At 43.4% G+C, this 20076-nt stretch overlaps 1 protein-coding gene and 1 long non-coding RNA gene across 6 annotated transcripts in view; both read right to left on the bottom strand.

Annotated features, from left to right (window-relative positions):
- SPRTN (SprT-like N-terminal domain) overlaps positions 1-20076 on the bottom strand; it is a 221408-nt gene that overhangs the window by 123176 nt on the left and 78156 nt on the right. The window lies entirely within an intron of this gene.
- Positions 4357-15833, bottom strand: LOC310841583. Of its 5 annotated transcripts, XR_014562562.1 has the most exons (6): positions 15550-15833; positions 15185-15276; positions 14784-14907; positions 12921-13017; positions 6195-6284; positions 4357-4548 (listed from the first exon to the last, which is right to left on the bottom strand). It is a non-coding gene; the product is annotated as an uncharacterized lncRNA (long non-coding RNA). The 5 variants fall into 5 exon arrangements; XR_014562563.1 differs by lacking the exon at positions 12921-13017; XR_014562564.1 differs by lacking the exon at positions 14784-14907.

Here is a 20076-nt window from a genome sequence, read left to right as displayed (position 1 = left end):
TTTTCTCACTGCCAGCTGGAGGGCATGTGAATAGAAGGTAGTTTAATTGTAGTTCAGCTGTCACCTCCCTTGAGAAGCTTTGATACTATAACAAAGCACTTTCTTATGTCACTATTTAACCATCTCTTTACTTCACAAGTGGCAATATTGCCAATATAAATCTCTCTCTCCCTCCTTAAGAAAAGAAAACTAACCCCCTCGGCTCTTTAGAAGCTGCTACTGACAGCGAAATCCTATGTATGTTTACTGTGTTACTCCTAAGTAAAGTTGCGATCCTGACCTCCCCCCCTTACCTTAAATAGCACTTACTTCCGAGAAGACATCTTTAGGAGTGCACTGTAAATTACAATCATACCTAATGGAACTTTAGGCTTGTGCAGTGGGTTAAAGGGCTCTGTCACTCAAGTAAAACAAATCCGCTTTTTAAAAGAACTTGAATGTATGACTAACGAGAAGATGTATAAATACCCCACAAGCAAATCAGGATGAATGCAGGAAGAATAGTCATGTCAATAACTCAGTCAGTAGAGCATGAGCAGGGGTAGGCAACCTAAGGCCCAGGAGCCGAAAGCGGCCCAATCGCCTTCTAAATCCGGCCCACGGATAGTCCAGGAATCAGCGTGTTTTTACATGAGTAGAATGTGTGCTTTTATTTAAAATGCATCTCTGGGTTATTTGTGGGGCATAGGAATTCGTTCATTTTCCCCCCCCCCCCAAAAAATATAGTCTGGCCCACCAGGCGGTCTGAGGGACGGTGGACCGGCCCACGGCTGAAAAAGCTTACTGACCCCTGAGCACGAGACTCTTAATTTCAAGGGCATGGGTTTGAGTTTCATGTTGGGCAAAAGATTCCTACATTGCAGAGGGTTGGACTAGATGACCCTCATGGTACCTTCCAATTTTATGATTCTATGCCCAGAAAGAAGAACAAATGCTCAATAAATATGGGATATAATCTAACCGCCTTGTAAGCTTTGTGCAAGCAAATCAGGACGAGTGCTCAGTCCACAGGCCATATGGAGGGGCCCATTGAATGCCATTCCACATCTAGCAAACGCCTGATCTTTCCATTCGCCGTTTGTTCCGTTCGCTTCAGTTTCTCCCTTTGCGTAGGCGGGGGTCACACAGAAGTGGGGTTCATTTGGTCATGCAGCTTCATCCTGGCTCCCAGCCTCAGGGTGATTGAAATCTTGAAATGGCTGATTGTGTCAGCTCAGACAAGAGATTCTAATTACACAAATGCTTTTAGATGTGAAGCTGTGAAACATGTTTGCTTTGCATCAGCAAGATCAACAGGGTCTGATTCTACAGGCTTGCATTTTAGGGCGATAGTAACCAAATATTTGAAAAGAGGGTGTGTTGGCAGCAGAGTCTGAAATAACATTCTAAAATCTTTTCTACAGAGCTATGTGTGACTGTCAGCATGGATGCCACTGTTACTCAAAGTAAGGAAGCTGGCTCAGGCAGCAGATACTAGAATTCACTCTGCCATAGAATCATAAAATTGTAGAGTCGGAAGGGACCCCAAGGGTCATCTAGTCCAACCCCTTGCAATGCAGGAATCTCAGCTATAGCATCCATGACAGATAAACATCCAGCACCTTAATGAAGGTGCCAGGTGAACCTCCCTGAGGAGTGCTTTCCACAAACGGGGAGCCACTGCATTTTGTGATGCAGTTTTCCTTAAAACATTAAGGGAAAATTTGCATGAAAACGAATGCATTAATGAAAACATACATACAAGAATTCATTTTATTAGGAGAAAATGTGTAGATTAGTCAAAACCACTTACAAAACATATTTATTAAGGAAATACATACTGAAATGCTGAAGAACTTCTATGAGGATTTTTTTAAAATTACACATTGCTGCAGAAATTAGGAGAATGAATTTCAGATTAGAAAAATGAGAAACTCAGAGAAATGAAATTTACAGCTGCTTCCATTCCTGCTGATCCCTACTCTATCGATCTGTCACCCTTCACTCCTTACCTGTACCTAAAAAAATAAATATGCTCCTCCTAAATTATATATTAATTAAATAAATACAGGCAGTCATCGTTTTAGGTGCATCTGATATGTGTCCAACCATGCAAATCAGCCTGTATACCTATGTAGAATTGTACTGGAAATTATTGTGGAAGCATCTCTCTGGTGACTTTCTGTACTCTTGTGTTGAAAAATAAAAATAAGAAGAAAAACACACGCAAATCAGTTACAGGAAGGTAAAATCATAGAATCATAGAATCATAGAGTTGGAAGAGACCACAAGGGCCATCGAGTCCAACCCCCTGCCAAGCAGGAAACACCATCAGAGCACACCTGACATATGGTTGTCAAGCCTCTGCTTAAAGACCTCCAAAGAAGGAGACTCCACCACACTCCTTGGCAGCAAATCCCACTGTCGAACAGCTCTTACTGTCAGGAAGTTCTTCCTAATGTTTAGGTGGAATCTTCTTTCTTGTAGTTTGGAACCATTGCTCCGTGTCCGCTTCTCTGGAGCAGCAGAAAACAACCTTTCTCCCTCCTCTATGTGACATCCTTTTATATATTTGAACATGGCTATCATATCACCCCTTAACCTCCTCTTCTCCAGGCTAAACATGCCCAGCTCCCTTAGCCGTTCCTCATAAGGCATCGTTTCCAGGCCTTTGACCATTTTGGTTGCCCTCCTCTGGACACGTTCCAGTTTGTCAGTGTCCTTCTTGAACTGTGGTGCCCAGAACTGGACACAGTACTCCAGGTGAGGTCTGACCAGAGCAGAATACAGTGGCACTATTACTTCCCTTGATCTAGATGCTATACTCCTATTGATGCAGCCCAGAATTGCATTGGCTTTTTTAGCTGCCGCGTCACACTGTTGGCTCATGTCAAGTTTGTGGTCAACCAAGACTCCTAGATCCTTTTCACATGTACTGCTCTCAAGCCAGGTGTCACCCATCTTGTATTTGTGCCTCTCATTTTTTTTGCCAAAGTGCAATACTTTACATTTCTCCCTGTTAAAATTCATCTTGTTTGTTTTGGCCCAGTTCTCTAATCTGTCAAGGTCATTTTGAAGTGTCCTCTGGGGTGTTAGCCACCCCTCCCAGTTTGGTGTCATCTGCAAATTTGATCAGGATGCCCTTGAGTCCATCAAGTCGTTGATAAAGATGTTGAATAAGACCGGGCCCAAGACAGAACCCTGTGGCACCCCACTAGTCACTCTTCTCCAGGATGAAGAGGAACCATTGATGAGCACCCTTTGGGTTCAGTCAGTCAGCCAGTTACAAATCCACTGAGTGGTAGCATAGTCAAGACCGCATTTTACCAGCTTCTTTACAAGAATATCATGGGGCACCTTGTCAAATGCCTTGCTGAAATCCAGGCAGGCTACATCCACTGGGTTCCCTTCATCTACCAGGGTTGTAATTCTGTCAAAAAATGAGATCAGGTTAGTCTGACGACTTATTTTTCAGAAATCCATGCTGACTATTGGTGATCACAGCATTCCTTTCTAGGTGCTCTCCTTTCTAGGTAGCCGTGTTGGTCTGCCGTATCTGAAGAAGTGTGCATGCACACGGAAGCTCATACCAATAACAAACTTAGTTGGACTCTAGGGTGCTACTGGAAGGAATTTTTAAATTTTGTTTCGACACACAAATCAGCTAGCTTTAAATATGCCACAGGACTTCCCCCATTTTATTGTGTGCTTGTGAGGGGTTCACCTACAGCAACTTCCTGGTGAGGCTTAAAGCACCAGTTGGGACCCATCGGTTTACATCATTTCCTTTTTCCTGTTCAGCCAGTCCTCAAGCAGGATGTTGTGCGTGATAATTGCTGGAACATGTTTGCTTAACACAGCCTCATTAATGTTAATGTTAAATGAATAAATAATGAAACATTTAAGGTGTTAATGGAGCATTAATTATTACTGAACTATGGTGGGGTTCCTGTGGAAGGGTGGATGACATCCGCATTAATGCCTAATGACATTTTTTATGACTAGCGTAATTACGGTGAATGTTAAATGAAGTATCTCATGATGGGGGCTGTTAACTTTAATTATCTTATGTGCATAACATACTTCATTCCTGATATTGTAGCTACACAGGTTAAAAAAAATCACAAGAGATGAATAAGATTTTATGTATTTGTTTATAAAAGTACTTACATGCCGTCTCTTGGGGCATATCCCACTTAAAGCTACTCACAGTATCATAAAAGCACAATACAGCGCAATGATTCAAAACAATCAAAGTTAACAAAGTTTGCAGCATTAATCATTTTTGAAATGGCTAATCAAATCAGTGACGTAGACTAATAAAATAACCAAGCAGAGTTATTGAGCTTTGTAGAAAACGCCTTTATGAAAAACAAGGTAGAAAATGGTTTTTTAGAACCTGTTTGAAAATCTGCAGCATGGAAGCCATGAACACCTCTGGCGAGGCATCTAGTTTCTCGTTTTTGTAATTGTAGTCGACGCCCCCAGCTGGACCAACAGGGAGATCCTGGGAGACACCTTCCTCCTACTGGGCTCCAGAGCTGGTGGTTTCCTTTGTTCTCTGAGATGCTCGGAGAAATAAGTTATGTAGAGAAAGACATTGTACACAAGGAACAGGCAAAGTGCATTGGCACAAATAAATGTGGACAGCATTCTTTCAGTGGCTAGAACAGGGGTAGCCAACATGGTGCCCTCCAGATGCTGCTGAACTACACCATCCATGAACCCTGATGGCTGGCCATGCAGACAAAGGCTGATGGAGTTGGGAGTCCAGCAACATCTGGAGGGTGGTACCACATTGGCTATCCCTGACCTAGAAGAGAATTCACCTTTTCTGCAGGGTGTTTTCTGCAGGAGTTGTTTCCACTCAATAATGCACCGAAGAAATGAAGGCATCTCTCACCCTGTCTCTTGAAGTGTGAAGGTGATGCACAAAGGAAAGCAATGGTTGGATTTCTGCAAGCCTTTTTTCATCATTCTTATTGTAATGCAAACTTTAAAAGGGGGGGGGGACTATTAAGAGGGGTGAGGGAGTAAGCCACTTTTAGAGCATCTCATCCTCTGGTCTGAACTGGGATTTGAATTCAAGCCTCAAAGGTCCAGGTCTTTTGAGTTCCAAGCTAGAAGTAAATGCATTTCAGAAAAGCCATTTTTATTGTCTCGTGGAGACTGCATTTATCTTTCACACCAGGGATGTCAAGAGTCCAGAGAAAGACATTTGAGCATGTGCTGTGTTCTGTTCTATAAAAGAGCCACCTGCATATCATTGCCTTCATAGTGATACAGTGTGTGACTTCCTGAATAGAAAAAAGTATGATATTGAAGTATGTAGAAGTATGAGCACAATATTTTATTAAGTCTCCATTTGATCATTTCATGTTGACTTAGCCCAGGAAACAATACCCCATGGAAATAGTTATAGCAAACTCTATCCTATTCCAATGCACTTTCTCCACTCACGGACGACGCCATCAGCAGATTTTATTCAGTTGATGTTACAGTGAGATGTAAGCATAAACCTTTGGCTGCTTTAAAGCAGTTTTTTCAGTACCTCTTTGTGTTGGCTTAGTCTTGTGTTCTTGGTGACTATACAAAATACAGTGGTACTTCTGGTTAAGAACTTAATTCGTTCCGGAGGTCTGTTCTTAACCTGAAACTGTTCTTAACCTGAGGTACCACTTTAGCTAATGGGGTCTCCCGCTGCCGCCGCCACACGATTTCTGTTCTCATCCTGAAGCAAAGTACTTAACCTGAGGTACTATTTCTGGGTCAGCAGAGTCTGTAACCTGAAGCGTCCGTAACCTGAGGTACCACTGTATGTTCAAATGTGGCAGGGAAGTGATGTCCTCAGAACATTGCGTAACAGACAATGGGTATGTATCCTTTCAGTCTCTTAGTAGCCATAAGGGCTCACAAAATCCACCTTTGTTATCCTAGCATTAATCCCCATACTACATGAATGAATGCAATTTATAAGTGCATGAACATTTGCCAATATCAAGGATTTTGACAATACATAATTGATGCCGGAAACATCATACCAAAAATGACTTACTACTAGACATGCCCACATCGTAAGCCACAATGAGGCATTAAAATTCCAGCTACTATCTGTAGCGAACAGTGCCTTCCTATGCAAATTTTTTACAGTCCAATGCACTTTTTCCACAATACATCTGCAATAGTTTTTAAGTTGCAATAGGCTACAACCTCACCTGAGTTGTGCATTCTTTTTCTCTTGAGTTTTCAGTTTGCTTTTGTTTTCTTTGTCTGTGTTTGAATTTAGATGAAGCTGTATTGTTGTGCTGCTGATGAATAAAAAAAGTTAAAAGCGCAAAAAAATTCAAAGACTGTCACTTGCATCTTTTTATGTATAAGCCTTGTCATCCACAACCTTGTGGTAGAAGTTTTCTGACAAACTGTCTCCTGGGCTATGTAAAAGAGCTTTCAATATTAATCTCTGATTTATATTTGCTAATTCACCACTAGCATGATACAGGGCTTCTTAGTCTGAAACCTGTCTCTCGCTCTCTGTGATCCTACCTTTGATGTCATAGTCCATGTCTCCAGGAAGCAAGGGCCGCTTTTCTGAATGAATATATACCTTCAGGCACATATTGCTCTCAACCTCTCCAATTGCAGTGCCCAGAACATCTGCCCATGCAACACCAAACAGATTCAAATCATCCAATGCAATTTCTTGGTACTTTATAAGGAGCTTTATACCAAAGGTTCTGATGCTGATGAATCTAACCCAGTTAGTCCAAGATGCTGTAGGATAGGGTGCTGCAATCAGCAATGTAGTTTTAAATTTTGAAGTGCAGGAGTAGATCATTCACGACAGTCCCCATAGCCACAATCCCAATAAGAGTTCATAGACATATCCTCAAGTAGAGTCCAAATATGCAGGCAGCTGTAAAAACGTAAAAGGGTAAATGTTGTGTATATGCACGTCTTTGGCAGACTATGTTTGGGGCACCTTTTCTAGCCCCTCCCCCTTTTTGGGGCGAGCAGAGTGGATCCTAAATAGGACTAGATACAGCTGCCAAGCGCCCAGGTGTCAAAAAAGGTTATTTATGTATGCCACAACTGCAGCTCATGTTTTGTAAGACCAAAAATGGAAAACTAAAGAAGAATGGCAACATAAACTGATGGAATATGCACAGCTTGCAGGTCTAATTTATAGAATAAGAGAACAAGAAGAACATACATTTAAAGAAGATTGGAAAATGTTTATTGAATACATGGAGGAAAATTGTGTATATTTGAAAACGTGGGTAGCATTAAGATGAATTCAACAGTGTAAATAAGTTGTGATGGATGTAACAGTAAATGGAATACTGAATGGTTTAGTTTATATAAAATATGCAGGGATTTATGTTGTGCAAAATGAACCATGGAAAGAGAAGAGGTCTTTGATATTTGAAGGTTGTTTAAGTGAATTTTCTAAAATATAATGAAATTTAATAAAAATTATATATAAAAAAGATACAGCTGCCGAGCTACTCAACTCATTCCTTGAGTCAGAATGACTGAATCTGTATAATACCTAATTTATTACAACCCACTGACTTCTGACTGCATAGGCCCAGCTTGTAAAACACACGGAGTTGTAACAAGAGGTCTCCAGCCTGCTGAAATGCAACCTTTCACTTTTGATTAGAAATGCATACGATATTGCAAAGAAATGTTACCATTTAAAGTTCTAGCGTGCAGTCATAACCCCATTCAAAGGAAAGGTGAAGGCCTGTCTCTGACTATTTTCCTCATTCTCTGTCTTCCTCATGCTGCTGCAATCTGTCACAAGCAAACTTGGAAGCCTCATTAACACCTCATTCACTTGCCAGAGTCAGGAAGGTCCATCAGTGACCCTGGTGCTTCCGCAGATGACATCATCGATCTGCAGAGCTGCGATCCTTTGTGTTCCCCCTCCACTGCACCATGGATTAGAATTATACGTTCCTCCCCTGACGTATGGGACGTGGGTGGCACTGTGGGTTAAACCACTGAGCCTAGGACTTGCCAATCGGAAGGTCGGCGGTTCGAATCCCCGAGACGGGGTGAGCTCCTATTGCTCGGTCCCTGCTCCTGCCAACCTAGCAGTTCGAAAGCACGTCAAAGTGCAAGTAGATAAATAGGTACCGCTCTGGCGGGAAGGTAAACGGCGTTTCCGTGCGGCGGCTTAATCATGCTGGCCACATGACCCGGAAGCTGTACGCCGGCTCCCTCGGCCAGTAAAGCGAGATGAGCGCTGCAACCCCAGAGTTGTCCGCAACTGGACCTAATGGTCAGGGGTCCCTTTACCTTTAAACTACTTATAGATTTAAAAATGAATGCTTTGTCATTGTTGTGTCTGCCACCCTGGGCTCCTTCAGGAGGAAGGGCAGGCTAAAAATCTGATACTTCATCATTGGCCAGGCTGGCCAGGCCTGATGTGAGCTGGAGTCCAGTAACATCTGGAGGCTGCCATGTTAGCTACTCTGGCTTACACCATAATATGATTTGTTAGCCTTTAAGATGAATAGAGGTGGGAAATGTTTTTCCACCCAAGGGTCCCATTCCCATCTGGGCATGAAGTAGGATGGGTGAGGGGAGCGGGAAGAAGGGGTGGCAGCTGTGGAGGGAGTATGGCCTGGGGAGAGTCCCAAAAGCCAGATGGAAAGACTTGGAGGTTGCATTTGCCCCTGTATGTTGTGTTATCTGAATACCTAAGAATACAGTGGTACCTCAGTTGTCAAATGTTTTGGTTCTCGAACGCCAAAAACCCAGAAGTAAATGCTTCTGTTTTCGAACGTTTTTTCCAAATTCAAATGTGCGACGCGGCTTCTGCTGAGAGCAAGAAACTCTTGCAACCAATGAGAAGCTGTGCCTTGGTTTTCGAACATTTCGGAAGCCAGCGGTCTTCCGGAACGGATTACGTTCGAGAACCAAGGTACTACTGTATATTTGTCTGTGTACAATGATAACTTTGGTGCTCGGTTAGTAGCCCTGGGCCTCTTCCGCTTATCAGAGAAGATAGTAGTGGGCTGGATGATCTGAATTTGAACAAGGCAGATGCGTATCTTCTCGGTTGGCCACATCTTATGGCAATTGAAAAACCCATTTTATAAAGTGATACATTTCTTGCTGCATGCTTTACATTGTGAATTTACCTTCTATTTCCCGCAGTTGTTTTGGGGGGCTTCTTGGCACATAAAAACAAGAGACACTTGATGTTGACAGTCTTCATATTGGTTTTACTTGGCACACCAAAGTGACTGAATGGAACAGAGCAGAGAGGATCTGCTAACAGGAGGGAAGGGGAGGGGAAGAGCCCAACAAAGCAATTAGGAAATGGTTGGGCTCTGTGTCACTTTTATGCCGTGCCTTGTACTAATAAACACAGCTGCTGCTTCGGAAGGAGCCTCTGAATTTGTTAGATGTGAGCAGTGACATTCAGCTCTTGCTTTTGCAAAATGAGCAAAAATAAAAGCACGTTAATAAATAAATGGATGTCTGCATCACGCTGCAGCTATGTGCATTTGGCTCGGCTGTGTTTGTGAAGAGTGCTTTACAAGAGTCAGATGTGAGATTATTCTGGGAAATCTGTGGGGCTCATCGTGTCATCCTCCCTAACACGAGCTGCAGCCAGATCAATCCCAGATCCACTGATGTCAATGGGAGGTTTCGCAACTCACTTCAGCTGGATCCAGAACACATTATCTTAAGGACTGTGTGTTCTGATTCATCTGTGGTTTATGGGTTTATCACGGTGATGTGCTTTCAAGCACAATGCTGTAAGGCAGGGATGGGCAAACCGTTTAGGCCCACGGGAGCTTCTGAATTGTTGAGAGGGTAGTCCTGGTGCCACCCCCTGCAGTTACTTCTCAGCCCTCTTCCCCAGATCAGTCTCCCCACCTCACTGAGAGACAGAAAGAGCGAGACTTTGCTTTTTCAAAAAGATCTGGGTAAAATTAAGATCCAACAGAATTATTGTGAGCCCTGAAAAGCACCTGGAATTGAAAGAGGAGTTGGGAAAGAGCAATTTTATTAAATTTTCTGTTTTACAATTTTGAATACCCCATTTAAACATTCTTAAAATATCAATGATTTCCCTTCTCCTCTTTCCATGGTTCATTCTGCATACCATAAAGTCCTGCATATTTTACATAAACTAAACCATTCAGTATTCCATTAGTGCATCAATCAAAACTTATTTACACTGTTGAATTTATCTTAATGCTGGCAGCATTTTCAAGTGTACACAATTCCCCCCCCATATATTCAGTAAAAATTTTCCAATCTTCTTTAAATGCATGTTCTCCTTCAAGCTTCTTCTTTCAGCTCTATGTACATTTCAAGAGAGAAACATGGAATCACCTCATGACCAAGCGGGCACTGAGTGTGTGGCAGGGAGGTTCAGAGGCTTCCAGGGCACCAGGGGAAAATCTCAAGGGTGCCATTACACCTATGGGCACCATGTTGGTGATGACCTCTGCCATAAGGCCAAACTCTCTCTTGCAGAGGTTTTGTGGTGATTTGGATGAGTTGGTGCACTGTCGTGGCTTGGCACATGAGTTATTTCAGCCATAAATTCACTAGGTGGCCTTAGGAAGAAGGGTCAGTCTGCAGGCACCCCACCTGCCCTGCTACCTCTGCCAGTGCATAGCTGTCAACTTTCAGATTTGAAAATAAGGAATCAGCAGCCTCGAAAATAAGGGATCAGCAGCCTCGAAAATAAGGGATCAGCAGCCTCACCTGTCAGGGATCAGCAGCCTCACCTGGGGACAGTCTACAGGATATCTAACAATCCGGGATAGCAGCGGGAAACAGAGCTGGAATAAGCAAATTTCCCGCAAAAAAAGGGAAGGTTGATAGCTATGTGCCAGTGGCGCCAATTTCAGGCAAGATCTCACAGAAATTGCATGAGATCTTGAGAAGCGTGTGAGACCTTACCCTCCTAGTTTGGTCAGAATCGAGTATACACTTCCAGAGTTAATGCTAAATACGTTACTTCTGGTAAATGAGCCACATAGCTGTTAGAGGGCCATGAAATTTTGTGTCCCTGGCTGTTTAGACTTGTCCACCCATGTGCTATCTGAAACCAAAGGGGTGCTTTGGTTGCTTGATGTGATTCCCCCCCCCCCAGCTCTCCTTCCTATGTCTGCCTTCGTATGTCCTTATGTTCTTATGCTGCAAGTTTGCTCCCTCACAGGAGTTCCACATTGCATCTGCTTGTGCTCTGTTTGTATATAAGCTTGTAAATAAAGCAAATAAATAAATATATTTTTTTAATGTCCTAAGTCTCAGAGCGCTCTCGTCTAAAGAAAACCAAACCTAATAGTGTTGCCCTGGGATTATTATTTTTTTAACCATCTGAGCAAGCTAGTGGCCTGCAACAAAGCATTATTCCTGCACTGTGCATGACCTTTGTGTTCGAATTGGCTATAACCTGTGTCTGGGGCTTAGTGAAGCAGTTACCCTAATTTGAAAAAAAGGGAGATATTCAGTGCTTTAAACAGAAGAACATGGAGAGTCGACTTACAGTGTAGAGAACTCCATATTATGTTTTGTCAAAGCAGATTTAAGATTCTAATGAATATGGGTAAGAACATCCCATAGGTCTCCCGGACTCTTTTTTCTGAGAGAAACTGATCCTGCAAGGGCTGCTCTGAACTTCCCACTGTGTGGGGAAAAGGAGAACAAAACATCACCAACTCTGTGGCCTCTTAAATCCCAGCTCCTTCCTTCTATATGTACCTTGCTGCTTTGTGCCTTTGATAGTTGGTTGACACACATAATGCATTTCAGAGCAATCCATGTCCTCTCTTATTTCTCTGTTATTACTTCTGATAAGCCAGAGTCAGGAGAAAGAGACTATATTGTTAAGAAAGGAGAGTGCATTCAGGCAAAATCATCTGGAAATGAATGATAATTATGCTTTGCAGAGTTTTTCCTGTAGGTCTAGGAGAGATAATGAAGGCCTGTGGGAGAAAATTAGCCTTTTCATTCGCCTCAAACAGTGAATTACAGCGTAATGGGCCTCCTGTCTGGCAATTAAGGTAGTTGGAGCAAGAGAGGAAGGAGAGATACAGAGATCCGTCAAGGCGACAAGATGAGTAACTTTTGGGTCTTGGATATTGAAGTGCACCAGAAGTTTTAAATCGGCAGATTTGACAAGCAAGTCATGTGTCAGGAAAAGAGAGCACCAGCCTATATTAAAAATATTTGAGCTCAGGAAGGCAAGGCTGCAAAGAGGATGAGATTGCTCAGGAAAGATTTTTATTCTCTCTTGAGAGGCTTTCTTTTCCCCATGGAAGCCATTTTACATTCATTTACAAATAAATAGGGAGGCACTTATGCATTGAGGAAAGGCATCACCAATAAAGGAGGGCAAAAGAGGATGTGAATTTGCACAAAATTTACAAGTGAAAATGTGTATGTGTTGATGTAAATTTAGAAGCAATTACTACAATTTACAGTACATCTCACCATACTGGGGGAAACTGTGACTAAATCACCTCTGTGTCTGCTTTGTAGGTGCTTTGTGTTGATGGGTCAAGACCCTTGGTTGCCCTTTTTAGGGGGGTCTATCTTTAAAGCCGACTTGGGACATGGGTGGTGCTGTAGGTTAAACCACTGAGCCTAGGACTTGCCGAACAGAAGGTCAGTGGTTTGAATCCCTGCGATGGGGTGAGCTCCCATTGTTCAGTCCCAGCTCCTGCCAACCTAGCAGTTCGAAAGCACATCAAAGTGCAAGTAGATAAATAGGTACCGCTCCAGCGGGAAAGTAAACGGCGTTTCCGTGTGCTGCTCTGGTTCGCCAGAAGCGGCTTAGTCATGCTGGCCACATGACCCAGAAGTTGTACGCCGGCTCCCTCAGCCAATAAAGCAAGCTGAGCGCCGCAACCCCAGGGTCATCCTCGACTGGACCTAATGGTCAGGGGTCCCTTTACCTTTACCTTTATTTTTAAAGCTGACAAACAGAGGTGGTCCCTCTGATAGTCCTCCAAACAGAGAGATCTCCTCTGTAAAGTCAGACAGCTGGGCACTCTTCAGCTAAAAGCCAAACACAAGTACAGGTACAGGTAGATTATTAGCTAAGCAGCTACTGACATGCTTGTTTTAAAGTGTGTCCCTTGTGGGTTACTTTGTAAGAAAAGCAACTACCGGAAACTAACTAACTAACTAGCTAACTAGCTAACTAACTAACTAACTAACTAACTAACTAACTAGCTAGCTAGCTAGCTAGCTAGCTAGCTAACTAACTAACTAACTAACTAACTAACTAACTAACTAACTAATAATATTAACCACAATAACAATAATAATATCTAATAAAAATAACAACAGCCATAACACAATAACCTCATTTTCTATTTATTTACTGAATTTATATCCTTCTCTTTCTCCTGAAGGGGCTCAGGGCAGCAAACGGATACACAATTTCAAATAAAAAACATTCTAAGATGGTTAAACCATTGCATTCTAAAAAGAATTACAATTAAAAACATTCTAAAAGCTGTTACAGTTAAAACGCCATTCCATCCAATGATCTCTGGGTTGCCAGGAACAGCATTCTTCAGCCACCAAATGTCTGAGTAAACAAGACTATTTCCAAATTCCTCCTGGAAGTTAGTAATGATGGGAACAGGTGCACTTCCCTAGGGAGGTGAGGGCGTTTGCTGAAGGCATGGCTCTGTTAAGTTTCCTACAGGGGCGGATCTACTATGAAACGAATGAAGCTTCAGCTTCAGGGCCTCTAATCCCAGAGGGGCCCCAGAAATTACTTTAGGCCACACTGTTTAAACATATTGGGTCTAGTAGCCCTAATTTGAGTCATACGACTCAAATCGATTATTTTTGTTATTGTATATACAGTCAAACCTCGGTTGTCAAATGTAATCTGTTCTGAAACGTTTGACAACCAAGGCGTGGCTTCCGACTGGTTGCAAGCTTCCTCCAGTGTGGTGTAGTGGTTAAGAGCGGTGGACTCGTAATCTGGTGAACCGGGTTCGATTCCCCGCTCCTCCACATGCAGCTGCTGGGTGACCTTGGGCCAGTCACACTTCTCTGAAGTCTCTCAGCCCCACTCACCTCACAGAGTGTTTGTTGTGGGGGAGGAAGGGAAAGGAGAATGTTAGCCGCTTTGAGACTCCTTCGGGTAGTGATAAAGCGGGATATCAAATCCAAACTCTTCTTCTTCTTCTTCTTCTGCACATAAACGGAAGCTGTGTCAGACGTCTGGCTACCAAAAAACGTTTGAAAACCGGAGCATTTACTTCTGGGTTTAACAGAATTCAGAAGCCGAAACGTTCCGACACGGAGCCATTCAGGAACTGAGGTTTGACTGTATTTTTTGCATTTAGTTGGAAATGATTAAAAACAGCTCCAAGGAATAAATAACAAATAAAAAATAAAAAATGGAAATCTCTCTGAACTCAAAAGACCTTCCTTTTTCACCAAATGAACATTTTGTTTAACAATAGTGCAACAGTTGCAAAAACCGCCTCTGTGTTTTATACAATTGCATTCTGTCCCTCTCTGTCTGAACCAAATTTTCCATTTAGCCTTCAATTCTTGTTTCTTTCACACTGCGGACTGTGCTACCTCTTACTCAGTTTCTCCCCCTCCCCCCCTTTTTTTTACCATAGTCATTAATCTCCAGCCTGGAATCCTGTCTGATGCTTCTGGGTAATCAAAATATTCTAAATCCACTAAACTCCCCTTATCTGTCAGGGCAGGAGTATCTTCAAAGAATTCCAGCGGGCCGGTTAAGCACGACATGACCTTCCCATGCCTTAATGTGTGCTGCTGGCCCTTACCTTTAATCATAGTGAGATTTCCTAGATGGTCCCCCATCATGACTCTTAAAACCCTTTCACAGCAGCCTCTCAGAGCAGATGTCAAGCTCATTGGCTGGCCTTTCCTGGTATATCTTTTTTTAAACTGGAAATAGGAGCAAAAAGCAATGGGGCAGACAAAAGAGATATTTATTATTCCGGTGCATTTCAAACCCTACTGGTGCTTCTTTGAGGAAATTAAAAGACATAAAGATTCAACATTTAGATGTGCTGTGTTCTCTTTGGCATGAGGGGGTCCCCCTTCTTCTATTTCCCTCTTCTTCATTTCAAGTATTCATGCTTTTCACATTTAAATATCTATTTCATGTATGATGCTGTGGTTTAGATTAGGCAATGGCTTGTTTTAGACTAGTGCATCTTACCTATTTTGCATCTCTTATTCTGGTGGGTTAAGATGCAACAGGGAGCCCAAATCTCAGCTTATTCATGAACTCACCATTCTTTTGAAAATAGTCTGCAAAATGAAAGTAACAACACCGACCTACCATACAGGATTGCTAAAAGCTTCTTCAAATAATCTAGGCAAAGTGCATCGAACACTTGAAAATATGTAGGTGCAGATAAATAAATAATCACACTAGCTATCACCACCACCATTATTATACTTTGTTGTTTTTCATACAAGACACCACAATGTGCATCTGTGAAAGCTTCTAATATTGGCCCAAGCAGAAGAGCTATAAACACTCTAGGTTTCCAAACTGGATAGAGTCACTTGATGATTTACCATGTGTCTGATGGTTGTTCTGGTTTTCTTTTACTATAAATCTGGTTTTGAAAGCCACTTTTGTGGTTCAATCACAGTTTACAAATATAGACAATAAATAGTAAATAAGTGAGTGTGTCAAATGCTGTATGGATCCACTCAAGTCTTCTTCTCAATGCTCCTGTTTATTTAAGAAATGGTTACATCAACTATTTTAAATAGAAAAATAGCCTATAAATGTTTAAATACATGGCTAGAGCTGCTGCAGAAAACAGCATCCTAGTGTTCAGATCCTCCTTCGCACCTACATGCTTCAGAATTTACCTGAAGTGTCACATTGTGATGTCACAATGCGGTTTCTCCATGTCTGTCAACGGCAGCTCAACGGCAGCTAATCACGTCGAGCAGGTTCCATGTCATGGTATCATACCTTGGAGTAATGACACTTCCAGATGTCCTTTTTACTGTGCATTCATGATGATTTGTGCTGTTGATGCGACTGGGGCAGTATCTCACTTTCGATACAACTTGCATCTGCGGAGGTTTCGGGGTGGTCATACTGCTTCATTTCCAAAACACGCACAGCAGTGTATATTCTGTAATTTCCTGCTGAAATCCTATAACTTTTCATACCATAAATGTGTTGTGGGTAGGAGGTTGTCCCGCTTTTGTTGTTGTTGTTGCACAATAGTCCCTCCAGGCAGCAATAGTGTGGTAGTAACCATAAAGAAGGCTGATTGCCGAAGAATTGATGCTTTTGAATTATGGTGCTGGAGGAGACTCTTGAGAGTCCCATGGACTGCAAGAAGATCAGACCTCTCCATTCTTAAGGAAATCAGCCCTGAGTGCTCACTGGAAGGACAGATCGTGAAGCTGAGGCTCCAATACTTTGGCCACCTCATGGGAAGAGAAGACTCCCTGGAAAAGACCAGGATGTTGGGAAAGATTGAGGGCACAAAGAGAAGGGGTGACAGAGGACGAGATGGCTGGACAGTGTTCTCGAAGCTACCAGCATGAATTTGACCAAACTGCAGGAGGGAGTGGAAGACAGGAGTGCCTGGCGTGCTCTGGTCCATGGGGTCACGAAGAGTCGGACATGACTAAACGACTAAACAACAACAACAAATTGGGGAATGATTGCAACACAACTAATAAGAAAACAAGAAAAACCCACCACCAATGTACCATTATTGTGCCAAGAACATGGTGCAGAGCATGCCTAAGTAATGGTATCTATGCTACAGAGAGAGGTGTTACAAAAACCCGGTGCCTGTCCCTCTCTGCCAAGCCATGGCAAGAGCGCATGGGATCTCAGACACCCCCACAGGGTCTGTGTCCCTTTTGAGAATAGAAGACATGGCGGAGGCTGCCGTGCTTTAAGAAATATTTGCCTATTTACACCCTCGGTCTGCTTAGAGACACTGGTGGAGGAAGAGGAGTGCAGGGGGAGTGCACCGCCCCTGGCAGCACGATCCCAGTGGGGTGCCATTGCGGCTGCCTCCCTGCCTACACTGCGCGCCACACCCCCAGGACGTATGTCACGCCCCTACGGGCGGCGCACCACGCCCCAATGAAGTGCATCACGCCCCTATGGGTGGCGCGTCACGCCCCTGGGATGTGCGCCGCCCCCGCCTGTTCTCCGCCCCCCCCAGTGCCAGAGCATGAAGCTCCGCCACTGCTTGGAGGGGGTCCAGATCTTACAGCATGGTCCAGAGCATTTCATGCAGTCCTTCCTTCACCCTCGCCAAGGTGGATCTCCCCCTTTCTTTCTCTTCTTCCCAGAAGCCCCCTGCCCTCCCCCAGAGCAATTACCCCGGCAACCGTCCAAATATCCTGTCTCTGGTCACACCTGGGACAGGGAGTTGTTGATGACCCTCAATGGCTCTCTATTGTAACGCTAACAGCTCTACTCTTCCCTCAGCCAGCCAGACTGGCTTGCGTAAGGCAGGCCAGGAATCCTCTTGCAGCTTATATTCTCTTTTCATATCACAAAGAACACAAAATCCTAGCATTTATTAATTTCCAGGGTTTACCCCAAATCTCTAACAGAGGGAATAAAATGTCTGTATAGGTATGCAACTCTTGGAGGCAGCCCCATGTCTCCCCCGAAATCTAGCTCCTCACTGTCACAGTTCCTCCTATTAAAAGAAAGCAGAAGTTGAGAGTGGAATATAGCGAATTGTGCAGTAACAACACAGAAGGTCATGAAGATCTGGATATAATATAAACTTTCTCAAAGTTCCTTAATTATTTGCCACAGATTGCCTTGGATCCATGGCGGAGTCATCCCAGATTGAAGTGAAACATGTTGCTCCTCAGTTGCTTCAAGATCTTCCCCAACGAACATGGATATTTGATCTCCTCCTGCTCCACTGAATGTTGCACTGAGCCATTTGTTTCCTTCTGGTTACATTTCAATAGGTTCAGAAGAATCCCAGCTCCCCGGCAAACAATGTTTCAGCACATTTAAACTATTAGTTGGAGGATCAAGTATGCCATTTTTGACCCAGATTCAAGTGTTAATTAACCCTCTGTATAATATTCTCATATCTATAACTCTTCTGCTTCAGTTTCTCGCCCTAGGAAGGGCTGACCTTGATATAAGCACTTAATATTTAACTGCAGCAAGAAAGCTGGTGTAAAACATTTATAAATTCTGGATAAATGAATGTAAATACAGGCTCTCTGTTTGACTCATGTTTATGCATTATGCTAATAGGGGATTTAGCATGAATCTCTGTGGGGAAAAGCTGAATAGTCAATATCAATATCTAGTCTGACGCTAAGATCCTTGCAGCGGTTCTGGCAGACAGATAGGTACGCTGAGCCACCCAAACCAGGTCGGATTTGTATGTCACCGACAGGTGGCAGATAATCTTCATCTTGTAATTGACTGGGCTGAAAAGGTCCAGTACATCAACTTCTGCTCTCCTTTCTCTGGATGTGGAGCAGGCAGGGTCCACGGTCCCCATCTTTTATCTACACTCCGGCATTTTGTATACCCTGGGAGTTTGTGCACTGGGTGCTCACTTTGTATTTCATGCCCAGATCCAGAATACAGCATAACGGGTTCTTCTCCGCTTTTCTCCCAGACAAGGTTGTCCCCTCTTTCCATGGATTTTTTTATCTTTGTTTGGAACCACTGGCAGCTGCCATTGAAAAAACCACCCAGATTCACCATTTGTGGTACAGGCAACTCCCATTTACGTGCATTCAAGCCATGCATGACTACGCGCGCACACATCACCACAAACCTAGAAGTGGCACGAAAAGGCAAAAATGGCCCTAAAATAGCACAAAAGTGGCAAAAACAGCACCTAGTAAGCCCACCTGAAGCACTAAGTGCCTCAGAAATATTTTCATTGATGCATGATGTAAAAGCTTCTGAGCAACATCCTCAGGCAGATGGGTGGGGTATAAATAATAAATTATTATTATTATTATCCTACACCACTGAGACATTGTTACCAAACCCTAACAAATAAGCCAACATGAGATTGATTTCCTAATGTCTGGCAATACTTGTGGAGTAAGCTGCATGGCACACCAAGCTCTGCCCTCCAGGGGCGTAGGGAGGGGGGGCGGGTGGGGCGGTTGGCCCTAGGTGTCATCCATGAGGGGGGGGTGACAAAAAGGCACACCGCGGGGGGGGGGGCTCGCCCTGCCGCCACCACATGTGCGGCGGATGGTCCCACTGCCACCACTGCACGTGATGGATCACCCCCCCCACGCAGCTTGCCCCACCCCCAAGTGCATGGCATTGGTCGCCGCTCCGGGCACCCATGCAGCTAACTCCACCACTGCTACCCTCAAGCACCTCACCACTGCTCTCTACCCACCAGCGCCTGCAGCCTGAAGCAGCTGTGTCACTCTGCCTAATAGTAGGGCTGGCCTGATTCAGTCCATGGAGAACTCTAGATTGATGACAAAGTCCTGACTCTTCACTTCCCTTTCTCCTAAACATCAGTGAATACAAGAGATCTAGTTGTTAATGATATGAACAGATGCCATTATTTTCTATGGGGAATGTAAATAACCCTTTCATGCTGATGGATGCTTTGCTAATCTAAGTGGGAAGTAAACAGTGTAGTAAAGCTTGGGAATGGTTTGCTGGTAAGCCTCAATGTACAAAAGAGCTAGTTTTGGCAGAGCCAACGGGCTGAATGCTTGCATTCCAGAAATCTTAGTTTCTATTGTCACTGTGGGTCTTTGGGTTTTTGGAGCTGTTGCCACATCATATGCATCTGCCATATTCTTTAATGCCATGTCAAAAGAACCAGTGCAAAAATCAATGTTTCCTTCACTCAAAGTGGCTTAGATCACTGCACATGAGCTTCCTTGTACAATTACTATATTTCAACCATCCACTTCCTTGTTACATGTAAAGTCATGGTGCTTATTTGGGTAGTTGGACTGCTTGTACCGAAACCACTGAAGAACCACGAAAACGCAAATTTTCATATTTAATAACTGAATATCAGTCCCACCTCAGTCTTGTTTGGATTTAATAAATATTCCTTGCGACATCTTTTCCTTTGCATTCATAAA

Source organism: Podarcis gaigeae, assembly GCF_964106915.1.
Source record: "Podarcis gaigeae genome assembly, chromosome: 3".
Taxonomy (NCBI): Eukaryota; Metazoa; Chordata; class Lepidosauria; order Squamata; family Lacertidae; genus Podarcis; species Podarcis gaigeae.
The sequence above is the reverse complement of the archived record's forward strand: the minus strand, read 5'-3'. Positions and strand labels throughout refer to the sequence as shown.